This window comes from Oryzias latipes, chromosome 22 (genome assembly GCF_053564925.1).
Source record: "Oryzias latipes strain Hd-rR chromosome 22, Olatipes_Hd-rR_3.1".
Classification (NCBI taxonomy): Eukaryota; Metazoa; Chordata; class Actinopteri; order Beloniformes; family Adrianichthyidae; genus Oryzias; species Oryzias latipes.
In genome coordinates this window covers 26,902,905-26,912,472 of record NC_136258.1, presented here as the reverse complement: position 1 = coordinate 26,912,472, position 9,568 = coordinate 26,902,905, and positions in this window count along the sequence as shown.

Here is a 9,568-nt window from a genome sequence, read left to right as displayed (position 1 = left end):
GCCTCCATATCTTCCATGATGAACAAGACGAGGCAAAGGTGTCACAATAAAGCGGTTTGAGCACACCAAGAATCTCGGACAAAAAGTTGATAGAGAACTAATTTGGGTTTAATTTTAAAGTGCCAAGTCACAACTGAGATTATTAAGAGTTGAGATAATGTTGTCTTATTTAGTCGACCTATAAATCCAAAAACAACATTGTCTCCTCAGGACCATAGCCCACTCTTAGACTCATGGTTTAAGCTGGAAACCGTCCCAATGAAGCGAATAAAACCCACAAACACACACATGCACAATACAATGATGGACAGGAGACGAAGCTAATGGAAACCAGCGAGCCATCAGTGCTGAAAAAGTGCCAGAGGATCCATTCGTCTGTGAAGTGTGCCCTCCATCACGGTGCTAATGCTCTTTATTCTCTGCACTGCTCCATCCATTGTATTATGCTAATGTCAGCAGCTTCGCCTGCTATGTACTATTTATTTGTTCCCTGATAGCACTTCATGCACATGCGTGTTTTCCTTCAGACCATCTGGCTCTGCGTGTATGACCCGCTCACAAATGCATGTATGTGCTAATTAATTAGCATAGCTCGGGAAGCAATTATGCCGTGATGTAGTCACCCCCGACACTAACCCCACACAAACCCCCGCTCCCTTACGAGTCCCTCCATGGCACTTGAACAGACCTCATTAGCTTTGATGTGTGGAGGAGTGAGCGGCAGTCCAAGTGAATGGATCGCAGCATCTGGACGGGCCGGAACAGTTAGGGAGGTTCAAAAACAGCAGCAGAGTTTGGATGCATTGATGTTCTAAAGAAGCGGACATGGCTGGTATGAAAAATCCTGAATTCGAAAGTTCTACTCAACCATTGACAGACAAGGATGAAAGACACAAGATATGAATCACTTAGTAAAAATGTTGAAAGGGTTTCATTCTGGTGAAGAAAGATGACATTTTCAGATTTTATTGGGAAAAATTGGGGACAGTTATATAATTTATGTCTATTATTTTCAAGAGTAAACTTGACACTTGTTATTAAAGGTTTTACAATTGTATTACTTTTGTATTAAACTGTAGATTTGGGCATTTTGCTCATGACCAAACCTAATGAATGTACGTTCCTTTATTTTATTTTTTATTTTTTAGCAGAATCCAGTTCAAACACTGACCCAAGGATATGTCGAAGAAGGCTCTCATTCATCCAGTTGGCCTTGTCTTGAAGTTGATTCATGGCATTTGGACTTGAAGTCTTGCTTTTTTTTAAAGTTTTCCCATCCAAACGGCTTCATCGGTATGATAAACTACTTTTCTCCATGTCAGAATCAGCTCATTTACGTTCATCGCGTAAACTCTTCACCACTGTTCATTATTAAACATCAGCACAAAGCTGTTTTTCTTGGATTCAGGATTATGTTAAATGAGTTAACTGTCAACGAGTTATGGTAGTTTTTAAGAACTAACACCAGCGTGTGTGTGTGTGTGTGTGTGTGTGTGTGTGTGTGTGTGTGCGTTTGTTTTCCTGCATTAGCAGGACAAATGATCAGAATACACGCAACACTGGAAGGACATTTTGAATTAGTAGGACAGGGCCAGTGTCCTCCTAATTCTTAAGAAAATCTAAGACTGTAGAAGGGTTCCTATTGGTCTACTAACCCTATAGAACAAAAAAAAACAAAAAAATGAAAAAGACCTCTTAGTACATATATACCCGTTTTTGTGTCTCACCTGTGTATGACTCACTACGCCCCTAGAGGCTGCATGTGGTATAGCAGGACTTCATTAATATTCACACATGTGTGAATATTAATGAGTTATGTCCTGGTAATTATTACACTGTCCTTCTTATTCATGTATGGTGACTGTCAGCTGGAATACTGAGAAATGCTCATAATTAGCCTTTCAATTGTTGTTAAAATGACACATAAAGCTTTATATTATTTTTACATAGGTTTCAAGTATTATTAACTATCACACAAAGGAAATTAAATATACAAAGTGGTTTGAAAAAGTATTCAACACATTGCAAATTCTGTCTTGTTTTGCTTGAATAATGAAGCTTTATTTCTATAGCTCTTTACAATGCCTTTAGGTGAACCAAAGTGCATCGCAATAGAAGAAAAAACAAAGCTTAAAATTAGGAATGTTAAAAACCAAATAAAAACAGCATACAATTACAAAAAGTAGGCAACAATAAAATATATAAAAGACTAACAATAATGCAATAGAGCAAATTGAAGAAAATAAAAAACACCAACTTCTAATCATTAAAAAAAACTTCTAAAAAAGAATGTTTTTAATTTACATTTTGAACTGTTAAGGTCAGATATCATGCACATTTCTGCAGGAATTTTATTCCATAACTGAGGGCAAGATACAAAGGGGAAAGTACATTCACCCCAGCAATTCTGTTTTGACCTGGACACATTAAGCAGATACTGGTTAAAACTCAAGAATGGCCGTGGACAGTTAGCTCAGTTACGTAAACTGTGCCAAAACCACGAAGAGCTTAACATTAAAAGTGTAAACTAAATTCTAAAAAGAACAGGAAGTCAGTGAAGTGACCTGAGTACTGGAGTGATATGTTCATGTCTGGATGTTCTAGTTATCAGTTGTGCTGATGTATTGTGGACTAACTGGAGGCGGTTCAGTACATGCTGGCTGACACCAAAGTCCAGAGAGTTGCAGTAATTTATGCAGGAGGGGATCATGGTGTGAGTAACTATTTCAAGATTACTGCACCAGGAAGGTTTAGCTTTAGTTAAAAGGGGCAAGTGATAAAATCAACTTTTAAAGACAATGTCAATCTGTTTGTCAAATTTAAAGCAACTGTCAAATATAACCCCTATATTTCTAACAGCAGTATAGTCTGCTGTAGAGGTGTCACCAAAAACAATGCTCTCTGTTTTTTCTATCTAACTTCTGTGATCTGCTGTGAAATACAGCCAGACGTTCAAGCTCTGCGCGGCATGCGCTCTCGTGCTCGCCTCGTCAGTGACCTACAATCACAGGAAAGGCAAAAGGATTGGCTATAACTTCAAAGTACTGACGAGAGTAGAAGTGATTGACATGTCAATCAAATTAAGCACCAAATTATGGCACCGTTTGTAGCAGTTTATTTCACACACTTGTGCACAACTGCCATTGTTGCTTATCACTGTAGTCACACCGTTTAAACACAAAGCTATGTCATGCTATGGTATACGCCTTGATGCTCCTTCACACACTCAATGGAAATGCTCACTTGAATAGCCTGGACCATACTAAACTGGCCAAGAGAGGACCAGTCCGGTCCGGATTGATCAGAAGAAATGTCACATTTTGCGATGAGCAGAAGTGTAAGGGCTGGCCCCAAAGAGAGCGGAAGGGTTAGCTAAAAAAAAGCTTGCGGGTTACTAAAATATTATCTCAGAATTAGCCCAAAATACCTCAGCATGTTAGCCAAAAAAGCTAACATGTTGCTAAAATAATATCTCAACTCAGAATTAATCCAAAGAACCTAAATATTTCCCAAATTAGCTAAAAAAAACTTACACGTTGCTAAAATCCTAGCTTAACTCATATTTCGCCCAAAAAAAAGGAAGACAATAGAAAAGCTAGAATACTCATTGCTAAACTTTTATATTAACTTAGAATTAGCTGAACATTTTGATACCCATATTGCATAGGTTTTAAAAGCGCATAAAGTTTTTAAAGGATTTGAAATAATTACTATTCATTTTCATTGAGGTTAGTAAACTGTGAAAAAAAAGACTACTACAGTAAATTATTAGAAGACAACAGCAACAACATCAAGGAAACATGTGGAATAATAAAAAAGAATAAAACAGGCCCACCAGTAACTAATTATTTTGATAATGGACAAATGGAAATCCATGAAATAAATAAAATAGCAAATGAATTTAACAATTATTTTGTAAATCTTGGACCAAACTTGGCAAACTGTATTCCAAACAAACCGGACTATAATATTACTTCAAATATAAAGAATAATTCAAACACCATGCTATTATACCCAGTAACTAGTGAAGAAATAAAAAAATGTGTAAAAGGGAGTAAGAACAAAAGGTCTACTGATTGTGACGACCTAGATATGACACTGATAAAAGACATAATTGACTATGTTATACATCCTTTAAGCTATTCTTTATTCTTTATCTTTCACACTCGGAGTCTTTCCAGACAAGATGAAAATTGGCAAGGTCTTACCACTCTACAAAAATGGAGATAAACATGTTTTTTCCAACTACAGGCCAATATCTCTGCTGTCCCAGTTCTCCAAAATACTAGAAAAAAGATATGTAGATAGACTAGACAGATTCCTGAATAAAGAAAATATTAAATGCAACAGTCAATAGGGTTTTAGAGCAAAACATTCAACAACAATGGCACTAATGAAATATCAGAATCAATTGACAAAAAGAACCATCGCATTAGCATTTTTATAGACGTCAGAAAAGCATTTGACACAATAAATCACCAGGTTCTCCTTCAAAAACTTAGCAGGTACAGGATCAAAGGGGTGGCCCTAAAATCTAAAAGATCGACAACAATATGTACAAATAAACAACACCAAATCTAATTTATCTCATATCACCTGTGGTGTACCTCAAGGGTCAGTCCTCGGCCCAAACTATTTAATATCTATAAAAACGATTTAAACTCAATATCCCAAAAAATTGATTCCATTTTATTTGCAGACGACACAACCTTTTATTACACGGGAGACAATATTGAACATATGATAGAGGTGGTGCAGATTGAGTTAGGAAAAATTTAATCGTGGTTTGACGGAAATAAACTATCAATAAATAGTGACAATTCATATTATATGATATTTAGTAATAAAAATACAAATACAGTTAAATTAAACATAGATAATATTAATATCAGAAAAGTTAAAGAAGTAAATTTTTTAGGAGTTATTATAGACAAAAAGCCATCTTGGAAACCACAAATTAACAATGTCAAATCCAAAATAGCAAAAGCAATTGCTGTACTACACAAAGTAAAATGGTTCTCAGACAGTAGTTCATAATATATCTATTATATAATTCCTTGATTATGCCATACCTGAACTACTGTATAGAAATTTGGGGTACAACTTATAAAACATATATTCATCCAATCTACATATTGCAATAAAAGCAATAAGAATTATTACAAAAAGTAATTATACGGACCTGTCTAATTCATTATTTATTAAATTAAAACTATTAAAACTTTTTGATCTTATAAACTTTAATATTTTGAAATGTATGTATAAAGTAAATATGAAATGCCTTCCTCCTAATTGAATGAAAAGATACATGAAAAAAAGTAAATTTAATCTAAAAGGACATGAGATATTTGTTGAACCAAAACACAGAATACTGCTAAAAGAACGATGTGTATCAATATATGGAGTTGATAAATGGAATAAATTAAGCATAGAAATTAAAAATGCTACAACGGTATCAAGTCTTAAAAACTACATTAAAACCAGTTTAATCAATTAAATAAATGAAAACTAAGACAAATAACAATTACTCATCCCTGAGGTACGGTGTTCATTTCACACTGGTTGATGTAATTATAAGATTTTGTTTTTTTCTTTCCCAATCTTCTCTTATTGTATACTGAATCAGCCGAATGCTTGTGTGTCTGTATCTTTCTTTTTTTATTGATTGATTTATTGATTGTTAAAGGGCCAGACAAAATAAGTTTTTCCTGTTTCTGTCCCCTTTTCATTTTTTTTCCTTCTCTATCATGCTTGAGTTTACAACTTAAGTTTATATTATATGTTTTTATTAATGAATAAAAATTAAATAAAAAATAAAAATGGCATACCTTGCGAAAAATCATAATTGTAAAAATACAAATACCATTAATAAGGCAAGGCAAGGCAAGTTTATTTGTATAGCACAATTCGTACACAAAGTAATTCAAGGTGCTTCACAAAACAGAAAAATGCATTAAAATCACAATACATCATAGAAATAATCAACGTAAAATTTACTTTAAAAGAAAAGAAAAAATTTGAAAATTGATTTAAAAATAAAGGAAGGAGAGGAAAGAAAAGTGCAGATAGGACCTTTCAGTCATATGCACGGCTAAACAGAAATGTTTTAAGTCTAGATTTGAACATGAACACAGAAGAGGCCTGTCTTACGACTTCAGGGAGTCTGTTCCAGATTTTAGCTGCAGAATATTGAAACGCTGATTCCCCTTGTTTAGTTCTGACTCTGGGTATCAACAGGAGGCCGGCCCCTGAGGTCCTCAGAGTACGAGATGATTCATATGGCACTAACATGTCAGAGATGTACTTTGGTGCTCGGCCATGGAGAGACTTGTACACAAGCAGAGCTGCTTTGAAGTCTATTCTTTGAGGTACAGGGAGCCAGTGCAGAGACCTGAGCACAGGACTAATGTGATCATACTTCCTGGTTCTGGTCAGGACTCGAGCAGCAGCATTCTGGATGTACTAAAGCTGTTTTACAGCTCGTTTGGAGAGGCCGGTGAGCAGGCTGTTACAGTAGTCTAGACTACTGGAGACAAATGCATGGATAAATATCTCCAGGTCTGGCTTTGACACTATGTTTTTGATTTTGGCAATGTTTTTCAGATGGTAAAATGCCGCTGATGTTACTGACTTGATATGACTGTTAAAGTTTAGGTCAGAGTCCATGATTACCCCTAGATTTCTGACTTGATTTGAGGGTTTAAGAGACAGAGAATGAAGGTAGCTGCTGACACTTTCTCTTTGTTTCTGTGGGCCAAAAATAATAACTTCGGTCTTGTTTGAGTTTAGCTGGGGAAAGTTGTTCTGCATCCACGCACTGATCTGTTGGAGTCAGTGGCTGAGTGTATCCACCGGCCCATATTCACCTGTTGTCAGTGACACATAGAGCTGAGTATCATCTGCATAGTTGTGATAAGATATGTTATTACTGTGTATTAACTGCCCTAGTGGCAGCATGTAGAGGTTGAACAGAAGGGGTCCCAGGATCGATCCCTGGGGCACACCACAAGTCAAGGCCATGTAGTCTGAGACACAACTCCCAATTTCAACAAAATATTTCCTGTCTTCTAGATAAGACTTGAGCCAACTTAGGGCAGATCCAGAGATGCCAACCCAGTCTTGGAGTCTGTGAAAAAGGATCCCATGATCAACAGTATCAAAGGCAGCACTCAGGTCTAACAGGATTAAGACAGAGACTTTGCCATCATCATTGTTCAGGCGGATGTCGTTGGTTACCTTGATAAGAGCAGTTTCTGTGCTATGATGGGGTCTAAAACCTGACTGTTAAACATCAAATGAATTGTTTAATAAGAGAAAATCAGTGAGCTGTTGGTAGACAACTTTTTCAAGGACTTTTCCTAAAAATGGCAGATTAGAGATAGGTCTGTAATTATTCAGTACAGTGGGATCAAGACCGCTTGTCTTCAGGAGAGGTTTAATGACTGCAGTTTTTAAGACCTCTGGAAATATTCCAAATTGAAGAGACATGTTAACTATTTGAATAATTGGTGGCAACACACTGTTCAGGACAGACTTTAGAAATCTAGTGGGTAACACATCAAGGCAGCATGTAGACGAGCTCAGACGGGTGATGGTCTCTTGGACAGTTTGGTCAGTGACAGGTACAAAGTGAGTCAGCTTAGAGTGAGTAGGTGGCCGTTGGATAGTTATATGTGTTGTGGAGTTGATGGCTTTTTTAATGCCCTGAACCTTGTCATTAAAAAATAAAGCAAACTCATTACATTTTGGTGTGCAAACCAGTTCTATTGGTAGCTGGGTTGGAGGGTTAGTTAATCTGTTTACTGTTCTGAACAGGACACGAGAGTTGCTGCTGCAACTTCCAATGATTTCAGAGAAGTACCTTTCCCTTGTTCTGCATAAGATCTGGTTGTAAGCGTACAACTCCCCCTTATACATTTCATAATGAACCTGGAGTTTTGACTTGCGCCACTTTCGCTAAGGTCTGCGGCACTGTTGTTTCTGTGCCCTGACTAGATCATCGTTCCTCCAGGGAGCTTTCTGTCTATGTTTTCTCAATTTAACCTTCATAGGGGCAATGGCATCCAGAACATTCAAGATGCTAGAAGTAACAGAATTCAGCATTTCATCAACATTGGCACCAGAGGTGTTTTCAGGGTCTATCATTTCTACAAACTGTGCCCTAGTGCTCTCATTTATTTGTCTCCTTTGGACAACTGCAGGGCCAGGCGGTGGTTTGGGAGCAACAGACAGGTCAAAGAATACACAGAAATGATCAGAGAGGGCAACATCAACCACACTGACGTTGTAAATATTAACCCCCTTTGTGATGAGCAGGTCCAGAGCGTGCCCTCTGCTGTGGATGGGGCAACTCACATGGTGAATTAGATCAAAGGTTTCAAGGACAGCATTGAGCTCTTTTGCATTTCTGTCATTGACATTATCAACATAAACATTAAAATCACCTGTAATGACTAGACCATCAAAGTCTGTGCACACAACTGAGAGCATTTCAGTAAAATCATCAATGAAACTTTGGCTGTGCTGAGGAGGTTTGTACATGACTATGCAGAGTAAGGGAGGAGTTTGTTTTAACTCAATCTTAAAGGACACATACTCAAATGATGAAAACACACCAAATGATAGTCTGCGGGTTGCAATATTATCTCTAAACAGTGCAGAAACGCCTCCACCCTTTTTATTTTCTCGTATTTCCGATTCATGTTTGTAGTTGGGGGGAGTTGATTCACCTAGAACTATGTTTCCTGTGTTTTTGTCAAGCCATGTTTCAGTTAATAACATAAAATCAAGATTAAAAGAAGAGATAAGATTATTGATTTAAAATTTTTTTAAAATTTTTTAAAAGATTTGTTGCATAAAGATCTGACATTGAGTGCAGCAAGTTTGAGATTAGTTTCCTTGGGACTGGTCAAAACCTTCTTGCAGGGGATATGAACTAGATTTCTTTGATTGGACAGTCTAACTGCCCTTTTTTGCATTCTACATAGTGCAACTACAGGTATAGCACCAGAAGGAAGTTGTTCATCACAGGGCCCCAGTTTGACATAACCTTTCCTAGGACACTGGGGGCCCGTTTCATCCTAGCTCTGGGGGATAGCACGTCTAGAGGTGCGCAGGAGAGGTTGAGTTGAGGGTAGTTTGGGTGATGGACCAGGAGGAGCGGGAGCTGGACGGGATTTGGGTGAACGACGGAGGGGGCGTGTTGGAGGGGCTTTGGATGAAGGACGTGTTGGAGGGACTTTGGGTGAAGGATAAGGAGGGGGCGCTGGAGGGGTAGGAGGAGAGCTCCTGTGTGGTGTGAGGCTCACAGGTGTTAGGGGAGCCATCTTAATTCCTGACTTAATCAGGCTATCAAAATGGCTAGGTAGGGCCATGGGTGAAAGTGGGGGGGACGAAAAGGAAAGTGAGTCTTCACTGGGAGTAAATGTAGCAGGCGGCGCCCACAGCTGGTCAGATGTTGGTATTTCTGGAGCCAAATCTGGTGGTTGTTGTTGTGGTTCTGCAGTTGGGTCCTTAGCTGGCGGTGGTTGTTGTGATGCTGGTGCAGCTGAGTCCTTAGATGGAGGTG